At 49.3% G+C, this 21,031-nt stretch overlaps 1 protein-coding gene across 3 annotated transcripts in view; it reads left to right on the forward strand.

The window, feature by feature from the left end:
* Positions 1 to 548: 548 nt before the first annotated feature.
* The window catches only part of Nos1 (nitric oxide synthase 1), a 118,059-nt gene continuing 97,576 nt past the window's right edge, over positions 549 to 21,031 (forward strand). For all 3 annotated transcript variants that reach the window (XM_029533810.1, XM_029533811.1, XM_021186811.2), the window contains exon 1: positions 549 to 978. The gene's annotated coding sequence lies outside the window, so the exon portion shown is untranslated. The remainder of the gene's footprint in view (positions 979 to 21,031) is intronic.

Here is a 21,031-nt window from a genome sequence, read left to right on the forward strand (position 1 = left end):
GCCTCTCTGGCATTGGGGGTCTCCCAGCCATAGGGGAATAGAGGACCCCCCGGGGGGGTTTCACATCCCTCCCAGATGCCATGCATGCACTCTGCTCTGGGAGAAAAAAAAACAAAAACAAACAAACAAAACGCCAGAATCAGGCATCCTTTCTAGAATGTCTGCCCACCCAAGAACCAAGAACCCAGGCTGGTTTCTGCTGGCTCCGTGAGGGGCTTCCTGCCCTGCCCTGAGGAGCTAAGCTCTAGTTGTCCCATTAAGGAATCTTTCCACCAGGTAGGATAGACAACTACCTGCCTCGGCTAGGTCTTCCTCTGCCCAAAAGAGCCTCCCTCCCCGCTGTGGTCACTACATCCAGTCCCCCTTTAGGGTCCCCAATTTCTTCATTGTGTGTGTATGTGCTGATTTTTTTTCTGGTAGAAAAAAAAATGGAAATTAGGTTACATAAAAGATGTATGCTTCCAAGCCCAGAGCGGCCCTTTTAATGAGGGTTGCGACGTCTCCCTCCCCACGCCCATAAACCAGCCGGTTGGACGTCACCACTAATTCGTTTCAGCGGTGATAGGATAAAGCAGGGACATTAAGAAATAAATTCCCCCTCACGACCCTCGCTGAGCTCGCTGCGCGGTCCCTGCATATTGATGCAGCCGCAGGGCGCGAGCGGCTACTTAGCACAGCGGCTGCTACTAGGGGCAGCTGCGGCCGGGGTGAGCCAGGTTGCGCAAGGGGAAGCTGGCAGCTTCCAGTCCTGAACTTGGCTGGGCTAGAGCGGAGCGAGGCGGGAGCAAGAGGCTGGGAGGGGGGCGGGGAGCGCTCGCTCTGGAAGCTCCTACCCTGTGGCGCTGTTGGAGCCCGGAGCATCCTGCCCCGGAGCGAGGCTCTGGATCCGCGCGCTCAGCAGCTGCGGGAGGAGGAGGCGCGGAAGACGGGGTGATCAGCGTGATCCATAGCCCTGGAACTGCGCGGGCTCGGCAGCAGGTGAGTTCTCAGCCTTGGACCCAAGGTATCCCATGTCCCTTCTCAGGGACTTGCGCTCCAGCTCAGATGGGCGGCGTGCGCCCCAACTTGGCTCTCCTTGGCGGCCTGGCTCTCCGAGCAATGGGGCGTACCCGAGTCCGGGCTGTGAGCTTCTGGAAAGGTGGGTCCTGCCACCTCGCTCCAACTTTACAAGGGCAAGGGACCCTCCCACCCATTCCCTGCATGTTCCCAACCTCCGTGTCACAATGGTAGAAATCCGATCGTATCCCCAGGCGATCTTGACCCCAGGCGCTTTACACACATAGCCTGAAGCTGGGGGGGATACACAACACAAGCAGGGACCTTGGCACCTGCGGGGGCCTCAACTTTCAGTCACCTCCTCCTCCAAGAGACCCGTTCCTCCTCTCTCCAGACACCCCCTGCCCCCGTGACCCTGTTGGGGACTCTGGCTTGACCAGAGGGGAGACCCAGCTGCAGGGTGGATTTGCCGGAGTGCTGCTCTTTGGCTTTCCAACTTTGTCCCATCAGCCCTGCGCTCCCGCAGCTGGCATGATCCAGTGAAGCAGCTATTCCCCCCACCCCCCAACCCCAACCCGGAAAGTTCACCTCTCCCGCCAAGGAGCCGGTTAAGAGTGCCCTGATGGTTCCCAGAGCAGAAGAGGGTCACTCTGCCAGGGCTCAGGATCCCTGCCTTGCATCCAAGTGGTCCAGGAGTGAGACAGGGTTTCCAGGAGACCCAGCTTCCCTGGACACTCGCAGACACTTGGGTCCTTACAGGACTCTTGGGTTGTGCCCAAGGGAACAAGGAAGTGGGAAGGTTGCTTTCACCCTAAGGGCAGGGTAGCCTCAGCACCCACAGCTGTCTACACACTGTGAACCTGGTTTTCTGGAGCAAGAGAGGCTCACACAGGTGTACAGCCCCAGCAGGGACTGTAGAGGGATGCCCCTGGGGTTCTAATCATAGAGCTACCGTTTCTGGTAAGTCTCTTCTCCCGCTCTCGAAGCCGCTGTTTTTCTCGTTCGCGCGTGAAACATAGAAGTAGCCCTTTCCTGGGGATTTGTTGGCAAACCTTTAAAACATCGTAAACGTTTATGTGAAGCTATGGGCAGGTGCTAAGTCCGCGGGAAATATTTCTGGTGGTCAGTGGTCAGGTCTGATGTGACCCAGGACAGATCCTGGGACCTCTGCATCTTGTGGGTTCCCATAAACCAAACCGAGGGTCCTCCAGAGGGTGATTAAGGCTGTGCCCACCTCCCTCTCCCAGTCTGTCCAAGCATCCCCTGGGGAGATGCATCACATTTTGCTGCAGGCGAGACTCCAGAAATGTTGTCTGACTCCTAGAGAACCCCAAACCTTACTTCACACACGTACACACAGACTGTGAAGGGGTCTCTAGAGGCTTCTACAGAGAGAGAGTTCCCAAAGGTGAGCTGCCAGGGGTGATGTGCAGGCAAGCCCAGGGCACCCAGGAAGTATCTACCCCAAGAGTAGGGAGGACAGGAGAGGGCCCCTCCAAAGGGAGTGGGGGGGAAAGTACCCCCTTGTCCATCCCTACCCAAACTGGGATCAGAGCAAAAAAGCAGGCGGGGGGGGCATTAGTGCAGCTTCCTAGAGAATTGATTTTTCTTGATTGGATTTTTGCTTTTCTTTATTTTAAGTGGAGGTTATCTGGGGGAGGGATGATTTTTAAACTTGTAGTATATGCCAGAATGGAATAGGGGCCAAACCCATTCTTCATCCTTGGGCGGGGGGGTGTCTCAGCAGAAAGGTTTGTGAATCCTTCACAGGTTCCCCCCATGATTGCCAATGTCATTGCCCCAGCCCAGATTCTAGAAGAAACCAAGGGACGCGAGGCTTTGCGCATGCTGCAAGCGTCTACTGCATACAGGATGCGTCTGGAATAGCTTGGCTTTCCCAATACCTAGGATAACTACGTGCACCTTGCTTTGCAGATGTAGAACCTGGGAGAGGGCAAACCAAGCCAGCTGCCCATAGGCAACAAGAAGTCCTTCACTGGGTTTGTGGCTTCCTAATCAGAGGGGGTGTGCATCCATAGCCAGCCCGACCTGTACCCCACTTTTGTGCACATGGATCTGCTTCCAGATGTGTGTGCACAACCAGACTACCCTCAGACAGACTCTATAAAACCTGGTAGCCCCTCCCTCAAATCCCAGACCATGTAGGGAAAGAGCAGCATAGTGGAGACCTGTTGTGGATTTCTGTCTGAAGCTGAGGGCGCCACAGCAGTGTGACCACCCAATTGGTCACTTACCATCTCTGAGCTTCAGCCGCACTGTCTGCCAAAGGGGAGCAATCACTCCTACACGAAGCTGTTTTAAAGATGCTGTGATATCTGTAACAAGATTCTTGAGACACCAGTCCTGTTACAGCTGTTGGGTTTTTGTTTTTTTGTTTTTTAAATAAAAAGAGAGGGAAGAAAATCCAAGTTGGGAGGTACAAACATGAGCTCTAAGAATCTCTCCTGCCTCTTAACCATTCTCCCCAAATGGACATTGCCAGCCCCCAAAGACTCTATCTCTGTGGACCAACCTTTGGGGGGGGGGAACTGAGAGCCTAGGAGGTCAGTGGGGATGTACTAAGGTAGAAAATCCCCCTAGGGTCTCTATGCCAAGCTGTGAGGCACTGTCCGAGGTGCTGGGGGGAAAGAGTTCTGAATACTTCCAGCCCTCACAGGGACTGCTTTGGGGGGTCAGCTTGCCTAGATTTTTGTAAGCGTGAAAAAATTTGCGCCATGTTCTTGTTCTCTCGTGTTCTCTCTCCTTCCCTCCCCCCCCCCCGTCTCGGTGGCTTGTGACAGCTCTCGGCTCACTGCCTGTCACTCAGGTCCCCCATAGGTCTGGGCAGGGGAGGGCCTACTTCAGAATGCAGTTAAGAACAACAGGCAAGACGGCATGTGCTCACAGGAGAGGTTGCATTTCAGGAGTAATTCTCACGCAGGCTGTTTCCACAAAGGGGAATGCTTTCCCACCCCCCCCCAAATAATGTGGGGCCGCGTGCTTAATAATATAAAGGCTGCAGAAGGTGTGGGCATGCCCTTTTGTCTCTTTCTGATGTCTGACCACCATTAGACATCTTCCAATCTAGTGACTATCAAACACTTTCCCAACAGACCAGCAATGTCAGAGTCATGAGCTGGAATCAGAGATACTCGAACCCCTCTGCAGAGTCCTCCTCTCCTGCAGGAGATGTGAATCCTCTGCATTTAAAGCTAGTCTTTCCAGAAGATTCTAAAGCCTTCGGTTCCCGACTTCCTTGTACGGGAGGGAAACGAAGATTTGGAGAGGTCATGTGACCCGCCCAAACTTGTACAGCCTGTCTCTGACGGAGTCGGGGGAGATCTTCATGTCTTGACATTTTTGTCTTGAACTTGTGGGTAAGAGTTCGTGTTGTCCTCACAATAGAGAGGCCCCAAAGTCAGGCATGGAAGAGGGTAGGATTTTTCTCTCTTCCAGTTGTCCCTGTAAGTCAGTGAGCTCCCTCGGATTCCTCCCACATCGGACTTGCTAGCCATCAGCCCTGAGGTCCCACCTAACAGTGAGACTTTGCCCACTGGCTAATCCTTTCGGAGAGAAACTTCCTTTTTTAAGGTGACCCATCAGAAACAACTTCAGAATCAAGCAGATACTGTCAGAGGTCTCATCAAAGCCCTTGTTTTGTGTTCAGCCTTGGCCCAGCCTTTGATGAGTCTTGGATGTGTCCATGGTACTGGAGCGCCTGACCCTGAGAAGGAGGGGATGATTAGCCTGTCCTGCTGGGATGGAGCGTACTTGGAGATGTGCAACACAAATAATGTATCAACAGGAAAATGCCACTGAGTCTCCAGTGTGAGCAGCCGTTATCAGGGCTCTTGGGGCTTGACATCTTGTATTCAGTGAAAAAACCGAGAGTGAGGGCAGTTACCACGAGTGGTTCCACAAATCACACCAGTGTATGTCAGATATGACATCATGTGTGTGTTGATGCTGCATGTCCAAGGGCAGGAGCCTCATACTGGTAGCCTGAGCCCCACCCTGAGGTTGGCTACAACCAGACAATGGGGCATCCAGCAAGCCCTGTGCCCAGTGTGACATCTCTTCAGTCATGGTGGGTGTACCTTACCATTGTTGCCAGGGTGATGTGGCTGAGGGGATCAGGGGAGACTTCTCAGAGGCAGGGACCTCAGAGATCGTTTTGCACTAATCTCTTTGGTGACGGGGCGTCTTCCACGATGAGCTCACCACAGTCAAATCACCCTGTGTCTCAGAGAATCAATAGACACATCATTCTGGAATGCATCCGGGGGTCACCGTGACTTGGGGTGAGTGAGCTGAGCTCCCCACCCTTTGGCCTATCATCTATGCAATCAGAAGTCATGTGTGAGCTGTCCGGACGAGTCAGTCACTAAACATCGTGAAAGGGGATAGGCAGAACCCAGAAGGAAGGAGCCCGGGAGAGAGAGACCCCGTCAGTTGTTGGCCAGTTGTCTGAGTCTTTTCCTCAAGCTCTGCCTCCATTTTCTCTCGGTGAAACAGAGACTTTGAAATCTATCGTGGGTCCGTCTATACAACTACCGAGATTCTGTGCTAGGCTGGCATACCGTACAGTTAGTTGTGTGTGTTGGTTTGGATTTGGTTGGGGGCTCCTGTTACCGGCTTTTGTTACATTTGATTAGGTTCCTTGGTTCGGGTCATCCCAAGGCCAGTCCATAGGACCCCTGCCACTTGCCTGACCTCGGTGTTTGGGCTGCAAGTCCTGGGCTAGAGCCTCATTGGTGTAAATATCCTCTTCCTCGCCAGAGACGTATGTTGCTCAGGCACAGTCCCCGAGTGATGCCCGAAGGGAGAGTACCCTGTGCAAGTGGAAGACAGAAGAAACCTCTTGCGAGAAACATGGCTTCTGTGTGTGGCAGAGAGAGGCACGTCTGTCTGTCTGTCTCGCATGTTTCCTGTGTTCTGTGCCTTGTCTTGGTTGGGATTTTCCAGAAAGCGTGGTCCTGAGTCCAGAGCATCAGGTTGTGCTCCGGAAGTTTGTGTTCCAGTCCCTGGAATCAGTTTTCAGAAATGCCCCCAAAGTCATCTCAGTTTCTGTAGGAAACATTAGCCCAACATCTCAGCATGAAAGAACTCTGGAAAATGGCTTCTACTACTACTACTACTACTACTACTGTTATTGTTGTTGTTGTTGTTGTTACCAAATTGGAAAAAAAAAGTGAGCTTTGTGGACCCGATTTCCAATTAGACACAAAGAAGGGATCTTGTGTGACACCAAAAGCCTATTCAGCCTCAGGAAAGAGCAGCCATCACTCCTTAGCTAAGGGGTTGGATTTCTTGTTATAAACTAAGAGCTGGGTGGGTTGCTCTAAGGAGCAAACCTTGAACTCCTAACTCCAGCCAGATTTCCTAAGAGAGGAGGTGACATCAGGAAAGGATAAGATGGTCCCTTCTGCTAAGAAACTGGTTCTCAAACTGTGGGTCACGACGCCTTTGGCGTTTAAACAACCATTTTACAGGGGGCACATATCAGACATCCTACATATCGGATATTTATAGTACGATTCATAACAGTAGCAAAATTACTAGTCACGAAGTAGCAATGAAATAATGTTATGGTTGGGGGCATCACCACAGCGTGAGGGACTATATTAAAGGGTCGCAGCATTAGGAAGGTTGAGACCCACTGAGCTAAGATGTCTATAGGGTCTAAGAGACATCCTGTTGCCAGTATCTAGGTATAAGGGTTAGGGTGTGTACAGTCAGTCCCATTTAGCCATAAAAATACCATGTGGATCTCATCAGACTGTCTCCCATCCTGGGAGTTTAAGGCAGGCCGGGGTGGGGGAATAGGGGGAATAACTTATAGATAGATTTCAGTGACAACTGACGTCTTCTAGGCTCATTTGTCTTACTGATGGTTGGAACTGTAGCTCAGCTCTGAAATGTTCAACAAGTGAAATGAAATCCAATTACAATCACGCGCCAGTGTTCAGGTAGCCGACAGAGTCAAGGACAGACCTGCTGACAAAGCGAAGTCTTCGCCCCTCGTTCCCCCTCCTCTGATGCCCCTTTGTTTCCTTACAAAGCGAGACAGAAGTTCACCAGACCTGATAGGTTTTCTGCCTGGATGGGGTTGTTTTTTTTTTTCTTCCTTCCTTTTATTATTTTTTGATTATCTGGGTGCTTTTATTATTTTTTTATTATCTTTTTTTTTTTTTACCAGACATTCAGTACTCTGATGTGTGGGGATAAATGCAGTCTAAGTAGTAAATCAACTCCTTACTGCTTAGAGAGAAAGCAGACGGGACTGACGAGATGGTCCAGCAGATAGAGAGGCTTGCCGCCAAGTCTAATGACCCGAGTTCAATCCCCGGAAGGGGCAGGACTGGCCTGCCTTGAAGTATGGTGGTTCCTAGTGCCTCCTCCTGGATTCTAGAAACAGGAAGCCCTCTTAGGGAGTGGAAGATAGGAAAAGGTTATGATAACACTGGGTACAAGAATGTGTGGGCTTTGTTTAAAAAAAAAAAAACACACATGGGTGTAATCAGACTACATTTCTCATCTAAGCCAAAGCTATTGTCAAAGGCAGGCACTCTGCACTTGGTCTAGAACTCATGGTTCACCGTGGCTGGGAGGCAAGATGTCAGCCTCTCTCTCAAGCAGTGAGGCTTTAGCTTCCTGCACAGATTGGCATTAAAATAAATAATAATAATCACACACATATACACACACATAACACAAACATACACACACAAACATACATATACATATACAAACATACACACATATACACACATATACATACACACACATACACATACAAGCATATACACACACAAACACACAAACATATACATGCACATACACATACACACATACACACACACACACAAAACTTCAATGGGTATTGAGGGAAATTTTTAAGAACACAGCCAGAATGTTTGAGAATTTAGGACTGAAAAGGATGGCTCATGCACTCCAGAGACTGGGGCAGAAAGACTATCCCAAATTTGAGGCCAATCTAAGCTACAGAATGAGACCCTGTCTCAAAATAAAACACATATAATACACATTATATCATGCTGGTGATTGTTCGTATGAACACGTTTATATAATGTTATGATTATTTTTATCACTGTCATTACTCAGGGCTGAAAGATCATGATGTCTCCAACTTATTTTAAGATGATTCATTGTAAGGACCCGGGTCTGGCTCAGTGGCAGAACACCTCACAAGCATATGCGAGGCCTGGGTTTCAGATAAGTAAGTCAAGACAAAGAGGTAGATGACCAGAGGGGGCAGACAGGCAGGACATGGTAGATGACTGGATCTATAAATAGCTTGCAGGTATAAGAATGAATGTATAACTTAATCATGCTTTTATGGGGACTATACACACATGTAAACAGTTACGGAGTCAATGGAAACTTTGAGGGTGTTGTTATTAGTTTAGGGTTTCTGTGCTTAAATATTTCCTAATGAGTCATTGGTGTTCACCTGGAATCCAAGCACTTTGGAGGCAGAGGTGGGAGGAGTTCAAAACCAGCCTGGGCTAAAACAGCAAGATCTTGTCTCAGCAAATACATAGGTGTGTGTGTGTGTGTGTGTGTGTGTGTGTGTGTGTGTGTTCTCACACGGGCATGTATGTGCATCTGTGGGTGTGCATGCCCATGTAGGTGTGTGCATGATTCCCTAATAAGTTGGGAGGTGCAGTTTTAGTGAAACTTTTCTCCTCATTTAGTGTCCTGATCTCTTAGAAGAATAGTGGCCATAGCCTGAGCTACATGAGACCTTACCTAGAGAGTTAATTAATTAATTAATGAAAATTTATCTTTCCTATTTTACACCATCACACCCCACATTCACAGGTGTGCACACACCCCTGAACACCCACTTTCTTCCCGCCTTCCCTTCCCCTCCTGAATTCCCTAGATTTAGTAAAAACTCACCATTTTTTCCAGGAAGCCTTCCTTTACGTTTGTCCCTGGACGTTTTAATTAAGGTCATGTGTCTCTGCCTTCTGAAGTCTGGTGACAGCCTTCATTTATGGCTCTGTAAGTCCCCGCCTATGATTCTTTCTCTGGGTTTATCATTTCATGGGCACTGAGCTGCTGGTGGCAGCAGCGGATCAAGTCCTAGACCTCCCGATGAACCTTCGGCAAGCATGCCGTGAACATGCGGGCGAGCGAGCGGTAAGCGGGGGTTGAGCGTGCGGTGAGCATGCAGCAAACATGGGGCAAAGGTATAGGGCGCATGCAGTGAACATGTGGATGTGTGGTGGACATTTGGGTGAGCGTATGGTGAGGAGACTGTGGCTAGCCTGTGGATCCTCTCCCAGGTCATGTGACATCCTGTCTGTGCCTACAAGCTCTGTTTTTCTTCTAGCTCTTGTGGGGGTTGTTCATACATCAACTCTGACCCCCTTGGTGACAGTAAGCCTTCTCCTGGGCCTGTCATTTCTGGAGCTGCTAGATCAACCATGAAACACTAGGCACCTCCGAACAAGCAATCCTGGAAATGAGAACCCGGGAGCCTAGTTCAAGCTAGGTTCTAGTCCAGTCCTGAGTGAGTGGCTCCGAAGCTTCTCCTAAGCCTCCCTTTTCTCTTGTGGAAGCCAGGTTAATCCACCTCACACCTCACCACGCTACGCTCATACATTAGATACTTGGGGCTCACTAGCAAAGCCAGTGGGCAGAGACAAAGAGGGGACTTCCCTGGCTCAACTCAGAACACAGCCCTAACCATCAGACTTCCCCGAGTTCCTCATCCCAAGCCACAGGGGAAGGTGGGGTGCTGCCAATGTCCGAGCAGGGAACCAGAAGCAGTCTGTGCCTGGAGTTTCCAAGATTATTTATAAAGCTATTCTTGACGGACAGTTCAAGGCTCTGACGAGGAGAGTGATGTAACCAGGAACTTAGGACAAAGACGCAGATCCCGCCCAGCGCGAAGGAGCAGGCACAGTGGGCTTGGGGGCCATGCAGTGGGGTTAAAGTAGGAGGGGCACCCCTGAAAAAGGAGCACACACTCTGACAGAAACATATCCGTGTCTGGTCAGTATCACGCCAGAGGTATAAGCTGGAGGGAGACGGAGGAGATGGTTCAGTTGGTAAAGGGCTTGTATGTCACTTGTGCGTGAGGACCTGGGCACAACCCGTTTCAGTACTGGAGGATGGGACGAAGATGGAAGGATGTCTGGGCCTGCTTGGCCAGGTGGTCTAGCCAGATCAGAAAACTCCAGATTCAACGAGGGATCCTGCCTAAAAAAAAAAAAAAAAGATGTAGAACAATTCTTTCTCTGTCTCTCTGTCTCTCTCTCCCCTCCCTTCCCCTCCCCTCCCCTTCTTTCTCTCCCTCCTTCTGTCTCTCTCCTCCTTTCTCTCTCTCCTTCCCTCCCTCCCTCCCTCTTTTCTACTCTGCCCTGTCTCTCTCTTTCCTTCCCTCTCTCTCCCTCCCCCTCATTCATTCTCTCTCTCTCTCTCTCTCTCTCTCTCTCTCTCACACACACACACACACACACACACACACACGACAGTCATCCCTGAGGGAAAGTATTAGTTAAATAACCATGTATAACTGTGCAATGAGACACAATGCTGAGGAAGGGCAGTGTACAGCCAGCCTGGGAAAGAGCTTGGCTCGTGTCAAGCCAAGTCACTGCTATCTTCATTTTACAGCCAAGGGAGAAGGAATCGGGGTGCTAAAGGCCTGGCCAGAGCCACTGGAAGTCAGGATATGAACCCGGTGCTGGGGAGGGTGCCTCTAGTCTCTGTCTTTTCTCCCACCCCTCTGAGTCATCCTGGATTGATAAATGGGTGTGGCCGTCCTTGTTCCTCTGGCTGCAGTTTGGGGGGAGACTTGTTCTTCTGAGTCAGACAGAAAAGGGAGTGTGTCCTTGAAGCTGAGGTAGGCTGTGGTCTCCTGGGGGATTGGCAGGTGTGCCGTGCTAAGGAAGAAGGCCCTACACAGAAAACACGTGGGACCTGGAATGACCTCTTCCCTCTGCATGGAGGACGGAGACTGGAGTCTGCCCTGGTCTGGGGACTGGTGGGGGGGGGGGGTGCTGGGGTGACATCCAGAGGAAAAGCCCTGTTGGGAGAGGATGTCACCGCAGGAAAGGCTCCGTACCTACCCCCCGCAGTGAGAAGAGCATTAGATGGGGAACATACCTCGCATGAATCTGGGTGGTAGGGAGCTGGCCTAGTAAGACTCCAGTGGAGGGGTGAGTACAGGCAACGGTGGATTTCAACCAGGGCCTGGGAAGTTAGGGGAGCCCCAGCAGGAGCCCACAGAGCTCGATAGGGGTTGTGTGACTTCAGGGGACCCCGTGAGACACCTCCATCTTCCAAGAGACCCTGAGACCCAGCTGCTTTGGGGCCCCTCATTAAGGAGTTCCAGAAAGGTCAAGGTTGCTGTCTAAAACTCACTTTATAGGGAGTCTGAAGTTAGGTCTGCCCTCCAAAACCCAGGAGGGAAACAGAGGTGCGAAGGAGGCTGCTGGTGGCAGAAGGTGACCAAGAGCTCAGGTGCTGTGTAACCTGACCCCATCACCCACCCCAGCTGTGTGGGGACAGCCACATTCATCTCCAAACATGTGCTGTAGACTCCCAGTGCCTTCTACCTAGGAGCTTCGTGACGACCCTCAATAAACCCAAATAGTTACAAATCACTTCACCGCCCCTCCTGATGGACCATCCTCTCCTGCCTCTTAAGATGGAAAACAGGGTAACCTGAAGAAATCTAGGCTTGATATAAACACATCTTCCAGGGCACAAAGAAAACCTGATGCTTCCAGCTTATGTTAAACCTCTAATTTTTTTTTTTTAATGGAAGGAGGACTTAATGTGAAACCCACACCGCTCACCTGCATACCTATTAGCTGTTATATATAGACTCCGGCCAGAGCCTTTTCTGACAACTCCCATATCCTAGATCAGAAACGCTTTTGTTCCGAACAGGGTATAGATTGAGCTGAAATTGGAGCTTCATTTGAAACTATCATCTTTGTAGGTCAAAGAATTGTTGAATACTCGGCAATTTTGTATAGTTCAGCCTAATGTTATCACACCTGGCTACCTAGTGATACCTTCTTCTCTTGGAGGCTCCGAGGGATTAACTGCCCGAAGTTATGCCAGGCATTTGGAGAGAAACTGGCCTCAGGTGTCTTGAATGGTCCTGAGGTCCTGTGCACATGAATCTGAGGCTCCTGAAGGAAGGCGGGTCTGGTGGGTGCCTCTGACATGCTCTCAAACAGTACTGGTGATGCCGGCCTCTGGGGAGCAGGGCACCAAATGGCATCCATCTCTGGTGATTTCAAAAAACTCCACCGAGATCTCTCTTTTTCACCTCTCCTTTTTCTGAATCTGTGATTGGTTTCCTGAGGCTGTGAAATGCAGTTGACTCCTGTCCTCTCTGGGACACATCCTCAAGGGGTCCCTGCAGCTGCTGGAAGGAAGGGAAGGGACTTCAGGCTCGTCCCTACTTTGTAGCAAACTCTTGCTGGAACTGCCACACACTGGGCAGCCTAGACTCTTCTGTCCTCAACCACCTCACTGGTTTGATTCTGCTAACGGTGTAGACTCAGTTCCTGGGTTACCATGCACCTAAAATGCTCCAAGCCAGACAGCTCACTGGAAAGACAGCAAACCTCTGTCTGCAAGTAGCGACCGACCTCACAGCTCGCTCGGCGGGTCAGAGTGTCTGGTTCTGTTGTGAGGACAGAGTAGAACAAAGTAGTTACACAATAAAGGCAGTTGATGAGAGGATTATAGCGGGATTTTCCGAAACCACGATCCTTACTTTCATTTTATCTTCTCAGTTTAAAAAAAAAAATCTGTGCTCTGCTTCACGTTTCCCTCGCAAGCTTGCCCAGTAGTCTTCTGTCAGAATTGCGGAACCCATCTTTGAAACGTTTACTTTCTGAAGTGACTAGAATCCCCCTGCCTGGCCAGCACCGGTGAGTTCTTCCGACACCCCGTTCTCCATCCTAAGATGCAGGTTATACTCGAGGGTGGTTCACCAGGAAGGGAAGCGATTTATAACTATTGAGGCTCATTTGGAACAGTCTAGAAGCACATAGGGAGAAAGAAGCCCAGAAATCTGCAGCTGGCATTCTGAGACTCATGGGGTGTAAGGAAATGAGTGGGGGCTGGTGTGACTCTGAGGGTCCCTGAGCTTGCTCCTAGCTCCAATAGTCTGAGAAACTCTCTGAAATCTGTCAACAACAGCCGTGACCTTGAACTCACCTGTTAGCTTAAGCCCCATACGTCTCCCCTTCATGTTTGGAAAACTCTCCTGCCGTAGACTCTTTCCTTGAGTGAATACACAGGAACCTGACTCCAGTGCTCTGAGTTCACTGAGCCCTAAGAATATCCACAGGTTCTATCGCAAGGCTGAAGTGAAGGGCCCAGCGCGTCTCCCTCACCTTCTTGTTACTGGGACTGTAGCTCACCTCTACAGTCAGGCTGCTTAAGATATAAGCAAGCAGTGCTCATTAAAAATGATTTAAAAAATAAATAAAGACTTCAAGCCTAGACAAACTCAGCTTATGTCCCCACTGTTGGCTCTGGCTGTTTTACCTACCTGTGTTAATGTCTTTGAGTCTATAAAGAGGACATAAATAATAACTTGTCTTTCAGAATGTTTTCCCTAAGTCCAGTTAGACTACTTACTCAGTGAAGCTCCTGCTGGAGGTGTAGTTCAGTTGGTAGAGTTCTCGCCTAGCAAGCTTCGATCCCCAGCACATAAACCAGGCCTGGTGACTTACGTCTATAATCTTAGCACTTGGAAGGCAGAGGCAAGAAGATCAGAAGTTCAAGGTCATACTCATCTCTATATTGAATTTGAGGCCAGTTTAGGATATATCAAACCCCTCGTCTTAATTAATCAATTAAAATTAATCCCAGCACTGGGGAGGCAGAGGCAGGTGGATTTCTGAGTTCGGGGCCAGCCTGGTCTACAAAGTGAGTTCCAGGACAGCCAGGGCTACACAGAGAAACCAAAAAAAAAAAAAAAAAAGTCTCTCTATAAAAATGTTCAGAATACCAAAGTCAAGACATTCGGAATTGGTGCAACTCATAATACTGCAATATCTTAAATTTAAAAGTTAATTATGCTTAGTAGAAAATACTTCAGGAAATTGAATACATACTCAGAAACAAGTAGTATGAGCACACAAGCTGATACTTTCTAAGAAGAGAGTGAACTCTATCATTAAATTCTTCAATTAAAAGTAGACGCGTTCTGAGAGCCATGTGTATTGGGTCCATACCTACCTTTGGGACTAGATTCTCCTGTCCTGGGGACTTTGTCCCCACACCCATGTTGTCACAGGGCAACTGTGGGTGCATTTTATCCAGTTTGAGAGCCTTAACCTTTTACTCAAATTTGACCCGGTTATATTTTTTTTTACTATGGGCATAGCTGCCTCAGGAGGGGGAGACTGCCACATCTGTTGCTGTGTTTTCTGTGTAGCAGATTCTCCCTTTGCTGAAATCCTTTGACTAGTTCTGGGCCCTGTGGGTGTAGTGATGTGTTTACAGAGATCTTTAAGGACCCTGTGGATATATGATGTGTTTACCGTAAGGACCCTGTGGATATACGCTGTGTTTACGGTAATCGTTGACATTACGGGGCTCAGCACCTTAAAATACACCTTTTACCTTGTTTCCCTCCAGGAGTAGATTTTCCCACATTCTGGGCCTAGCTTCTCTCCCCCAGGAGAGGGAGGATGTTGACTGAATCTCAGATTAACCCTCAGCTGCAATTTGGGGCACGCTGGGTCCTCAATGTCCCCTTAGAGAGAAGGGCCCCACAGTGTCCGCACTGTCGACGTGACTGTTTACAAAGTGTTTGCTTATGAGTATCCATCTGCTCAGATCTTTTTCTAAATCGTCAGGGACTTCTTCTGAGCCTCTCCCATTTCACAAGACGACCGAGAGTCAGACCTGTTAAGATGACTCTGACTTAACATCAATCTGCCAGGCAGGGGACATGCCGGAGAATAAGCCAAATCAAGGGTATTTCTGTCATCCCCGTGGGCTCTCAGAACAGTGGGAGTCAAGGATCACACACTGTTGACTGATCACAAGCCTGCGGTTAAACCGTACATCGGGGCTTTGGGAAGCACAATTCCACAAACGACGTTTGCTCGTTGCTAGAGTTTTCTTCTATCACACAGCCTGCGTTCTTACAGGAAGAGGTTCCCTACCCCACCTATGGCAAACTGAAGCCCAGAGATCTCTGAGGACACTGCCCTCTCCCTTAGCCCTCTGTCCCATCCATCCCCACAGCTCCAGAACTCGCCTTTCTCTTCCTCCTCCTCCTCCTTCCCCTCCTCCTCCTCCTCTTCCTCTCCCCTCCCCCTCCTCCTCGACTTTCTCTTCCTCCTCCTTCCCCCTCTTCTCCCTCCTCCCTCTCCTCCTCCCCCAGCCCCATTCTCCTCCTTCCCCAGCCCCATCCTCCTCCTTCCCCAGCCCCATCCTCCTTCTCATTCCCTAACTATCACCACCAGTGCTGACCACCCAGTACCTGGAATGGCTCCTGCCTGGGCTCCAGTAGCCACCCTAGGGTTTCCTTCAGTCTTCCAGCCAGCAGCAGAACAATGTTTATAAAAACAATGTTTTTCAAATCAGAACAATGTTTATAAAAATCAGAATCTCATCACAGCCCACATGGTACCTCTGGGGTTCACCGTCACTGTCAGAGAAAAGTCCAAAGGGTGTTTTTAGCCACTGTACAGAATAATAGGCTTCATTAGGACAGTTTGCTGTTTGTAGTGAGTGTGTTTGCTTACAGCCGCCCCATATTCCCGTCTCTTCTGCTAATTCCTTCCTCTCCCACCATAGCCCCCTTCCTACTTTGACATCCTAAAAAATGTCTTAGTCTAGATTTCATGCATAGAAGATATGAGGCCCCTCCGCTTTTTCCTTTTCTGATAGAGCTTCACAGGGTCAGGATGGCCTGGACTCATGGCACACTTCAGACTCTTACTGCATTTCTGAGTCCCACTTAGTTCATTTAACACGGTAACAATGTTGCTGGTGATCTCCACTTCCCATCCACTTCACTGAAAACAAAACAAAAACAAAAACAAAAAACTCACATTCTTTACAAATGTAATTTCATTCTTTACAAAGAAACAAACTCTGTTACACACACATACTCCACATTTTTCTTTAATCCATTCATCTATTGATGGCCTCCCTTGCTGACTCTGTTCCCTGGTCTCGGTGAATAGTTCTGGGTGAATAGTTCCATTGAGTTTCGTGTGCCGTGGCAACAAACCTAAAGTGACTCTAAAGGTAACAGTCAAGAATGGTACGCGTGAGCCCCGAGTAACCCTCCCTCCCCGAGCACACGCCCACTTAATTTTCTCCTGTAATTAATTTGTTGATGGAGTCCATCAACAGTCCCACATCACAGATGAGGAATCTGAGGCTAGCAGAAAGTGGACCTGGGTCCCAGGTTCTTGTCTTTCTGGCTCCGGATTCCTGGCTTTGACCTCTACCCAGTGGCGAGCAGGTCCAGCCAGGGTGAGGGATGAGCCGAGGAAAATAGAAAGGGCCTCACTCTGAACTCTGGAACTTTCTGTCATTGTGATGGATGCCGTAGCACACAGGTGGCTGAGCTAGCTCTGGTAATTGTGTTTGGTGATGACCTCGTCTCTTCCAGCATAGGGACTGAGCCCTGTAGCTCTCCCGGGGTGGTAGACTGGCTTTTCTACTCTCCCTTCACAGTGCTCGTGTACCACCGAGTTCTGGGGGGGGAGGGGGGGCTTGCATGTCTCTGCCTGCATCTCTCAGGCTTGGCATCCCAGCATTCTTGATTCTGGGTTCTTTCTACACCCCAAGGAGGAGCTGTTGCCTTGGGGATATGCATTCACTGTCCTGGGAATCAGGATCCATCCACGGTACCCAAGTGCCCTGCACAACATACCAAAGACTCACAGTAGAAAGATAAACAGACAACAGTCAGACTCAGCTCCGAGGACGTATAAGGGAAGTATACTACCTAGTCTATAACACGTTAGAAAAAAAAACATCGACCCTAATGACTCTCATCTTTGTCCATCCACACAGATGCATGCCAGCACTGTCATTGTCTCTACAGACACTGTAGACGGTGACACTGACCCAGAGACCTTGAGTAAGTTTCCCATGGTCACAAAGCCGAGTGGAGACAGCCTGGCTTCAAAGGCCTTGTCCCGATCGGGGAAAGTGATATTTAAAAAATAGAAATCAAACTAATAATTAAATAAGCAAAAACAGTTAATCCATAATCAAGTATAAAAGAATATCTGAAAGGAAGGTTCCCATTTACAACCCAAATCTTACACCTTTCAGAGAAGTAAGTACCAATTTCAAGGGCCTGGGAAATGCTCCAGAAATAACTGATATATGTCAAACTCACATGGAAATGTGAACAATTAATCAGATAAAAAATAATTGTCCTATGTTAGTGTGTGGTTCACATTACATTTTAAATGGAGCAATAGGTGGTTTTGATGTTATTGTTGTTGTTGTTTGAAACAGGGTTTCTCTGTGTAGCCCTGGCTGTCCTAGAACTCATTCTGTAGACCAGGCTGGCCTCGAACACAAACATCCGCCTGCTTCTGCTTCCTGAGTGCTGGGATTAAAGGTGTGCGCCACCACTGCCCAGCAGAGTAAAATACATTGAATATCATTCCTCACTAACTTTTTAAAAATATTTCTGTTCTTTGAGAACCTCATACAGTGTGTTTTGATAGGATTCCTCCTAACTCTGCCCAGATCAACCCCCACCTTCCTACCCACCCCCACCTTCTTGTCCTCCCCTACACACTTTAAATAACCCACAGACTCCAACTTGTGCTACCCACATACTCCTGGATGTTGGGCCAGTCCCTGGAGCATGGGCAACCTATCTGGAGCCACACCCTTAAAGAACACTGACTCTTCCTCACCCAGAGGCCATCAGTTGTCAGTATTGTGCTGGACCACTGACTGGCTCCATCTTGTACAGGAAGCCACAGCTGGTGTGAGGCCCCTGGTACAGCAGCCCTGCCCTGTACACGAGACATGGTTCACCTCCAGTCTTCCCCAACCCCCGGTTCTTACATTCCTTCCACACCCTCATCTCTGATGCTCCCTGAGCCTGGGAGGGCGTGGAGAGTGACCTGCATCTCCCACCTGTGGCCTAGCCATCTGGGGAACGCTTAATCTCTGCCCTTTGACCAGGTTTCGCACTAACCCCCGTCCACTGCGCAGAGAACCATCTCTGATGAGGTCAGAGAGCTGCGCAGATCTGTGGGTAAACAGACTGGATTCTAGAGGACCGTTTGATGTTCAACAGCATGATAGTACTACTGAGGGCTAGCCCGACAGATCCTTACAGATCAGCCCCACCCCAGCTTAACACTGGCCCAGGCTGACACAGCACCACAGGGCATATCTGCTTTCCCTTGGCTTATTGACAGGTCCTTCGGCATGTGTGTGTATGTATGCATGAATATATGTATATACATGTATGTATGTGTTATGCACATATGTGTTCCTGTGTGCATGTCTATCGGCATCCTATATGGTTTACATCCGATATGGTTTATCTGAAGGAAAACATTCAAATTCTCGCGAGCCACACCAAAGAAGGTACGTGCAGTTTCGATTGAGGACCAGTATTATGAAATATTTAAAGAGTCTGTACCAAGCCACAGTGTAAGAGAGGATCCATCCCCAGGACCCCCTGGCCGCTGGGGTCAGGCTTCTACAATCTTCTTCTGTCCTGACTTAGAGCTGAAACTCTTCCTTCTCAGCTATGGATTCCATCTTAGAAACTCCAGGTTATCTTCCGCAGGCTGCAGCTGCCAAATTGGGGAGTTCCGCGGTTACCTGGGGTTTCACTATAGGACCCAAAGACTCTGGGATCGCAAGGCATGGGGTGCCAGCACACCCTGCTGACTTGTAGGGGCGTGGCAGGCTCGGGGCTCTGGCTGGCTGGCATGGGAAGAAATTCCCTTCAGCTTGGATCCTTAAAGGCTGCAAATTAGTGACGAGAGACTACGGAAGTTGATTGTCTGGTGTATTGTTTAAAGGGGGCACTGTTTTGGGGTTTGTTATTTTTGGTTTTGGTTTTTGTCTTTTCTTTGTATGGGGGGGGGTGGCTGTGTCTTGTTGTGCCTTTTTTAAGACTTGGGAACTTGAAATCTGTTTTTTTTTTTTAAGTAGGATTGGAGGGAGCCGGCCACAAGGCTGTGGCACGGAGCCGAGAGCGACCTGGTGGCCGTGCAAAGTGCAAACAGATGTAAGCTCACAGGCTGGGATTTGTTTTCCTGAATATACCGTTCATTTAAAACATAGTACATCTGTGGTCAGAACCTCAGCGATCTGGCATCCCAGGATGAGGAACGGTGGTTTTGGTGACAAGGGCGTGCCCACTGACCTCTGATTTGCAGAGCCTTGGAAGATCCGCTATGGGCATCTGCCCCTTCCAGAGTGTGCAGAATTCGCCATGCGTGCTTTTTTTTTTTCTCACCTGACAGTGTGTATGGGGGCTTCCTTTCTGATCTGTCGATATCCATCTTGTTCTCTGAAACACACTCGTCATGTGAGGGTTCATCTGATGCCCAGAGGGCAGGTTCCAGGTGGTACGCTGTTAGTCCAGGACACACCAGTTCTAACCTCTCCTGTGTAACACTGGCTTCTCTCTCCTCCGTCATTCCCACCCATGCCTGTGCCCAGCTAAGTCTCCAGTAGATTCTCAGGAGACAGGAGGGAGGGGAGCCTCCAGGGACCTAACTAACATTTATTGATTCATCAAATGGGCGTGCTTAGCACTGCCACATGTAAAGGTCAGAGGTCAACTGCTAGGCTTCCATGTCTCCTTCCACTGTGTGGGTCGTGGGGCTTGAACTGGGGTCGGTCATCAAGCTCGGCGTGGGGATTAAACTCGGGTCATCAATTGGTGACAAGTACTTCTACCTGCTGAGCCATCTCACAGACCTAACACAGTTTAGACCCACATTATCCTAGGGCAGTGCCTTCAGAGCTACTATGGTAAACTAGTTAGCTTCATGGTAGTCATGGTACTGAAAGAGAAGAGTCCCAGTTCGGTGGGACAGCACCTGCCTGGCGTGGCTCTAGGTCCCACCCTCAGCACCACAAAAATATATATTAAGATAGATGGGTAGAGAAATAGACAGACAGACCGACAGATAGCTAACAAAAGCCACTTGCATAATTCTATTTAGCTTAATATACCTGTAACCGTATCCTTTCTAGATGGAAACAATATTTTAAATTTATTAATGGGGTAACCCTACCCCTGGGGAAGCTATCAGTGAAGGGGTCATAAGTTCAAGGCCAGCCTGAGCTAACCTAGTCAAAACCTAATTCAGGAAGGAAACACATTTTGCAATGTTTTTCTCATGCAAGTCCTGGAAGCCCGCGATGCACTTGGACTCTTCCGGAACCTTGTAGCCGCGGTGAAGGAAGCCGACAAACAGCGAGCAGCTGCCGGCTGGGGCCGTGTGGCTCACCACCATCTAATGTGGTTGGTGAATGCAAAAACCACAAACCTCACCCCAAAGACAGGAAGAGAGGGGTTTTTTAATTTTGGAGCCAAATGTGAGTGACCAGGGCTTGGGAATAGAGAGATTCAGGTTCCCCAGATCTCACGTTCTGCCGCGAGAAGGAGCTGCATGAGATTTTATTAGCTACAGAACAATGGAAGAGTCCTGAAACTCTTCACGGGACTGACTCATTAGTGGGGGCATAGGTGGGTGGTCACAGCGAAGCTGGGGAGACGCTGCTACAGGTGTCATCCAATGATGTCCTTAGCTTCCCGACCCGTGGAGCCAGTGGCTGGCTAAGAATACTTTTTTAAAGTTTTGAGCGCCACAAGGACATTGGATCCAACGTGGGGGTGGGGGATGGGCAACTTTCAAAGGCACTGAAGAGATGATTTGACTCTGATCTGCAACATTCCAACTCTTCACATTCTCAACGTTCAGTCCTTCGGCCTATAGGCCTTTAACACAGAGAAGGCCTCTCTCTCTCTCTCTCTCTCTCTCTCTCTCTCTCTCTC

The sequence above is a fragment of the Mus pahari genome, chromosome 23, assembly GCF_900095145.1.
Source record: "Mus pahari chromosome 23, PAHARI_EIJ_v1.1, whole genome shotgun sequence".
In the NCBI taxonomy this organism is placed as follows: Eukaryota; Metazoa; Chordata; class Mammalia; order Rodentia; family Muridae; genus Mus; species Mus pahari.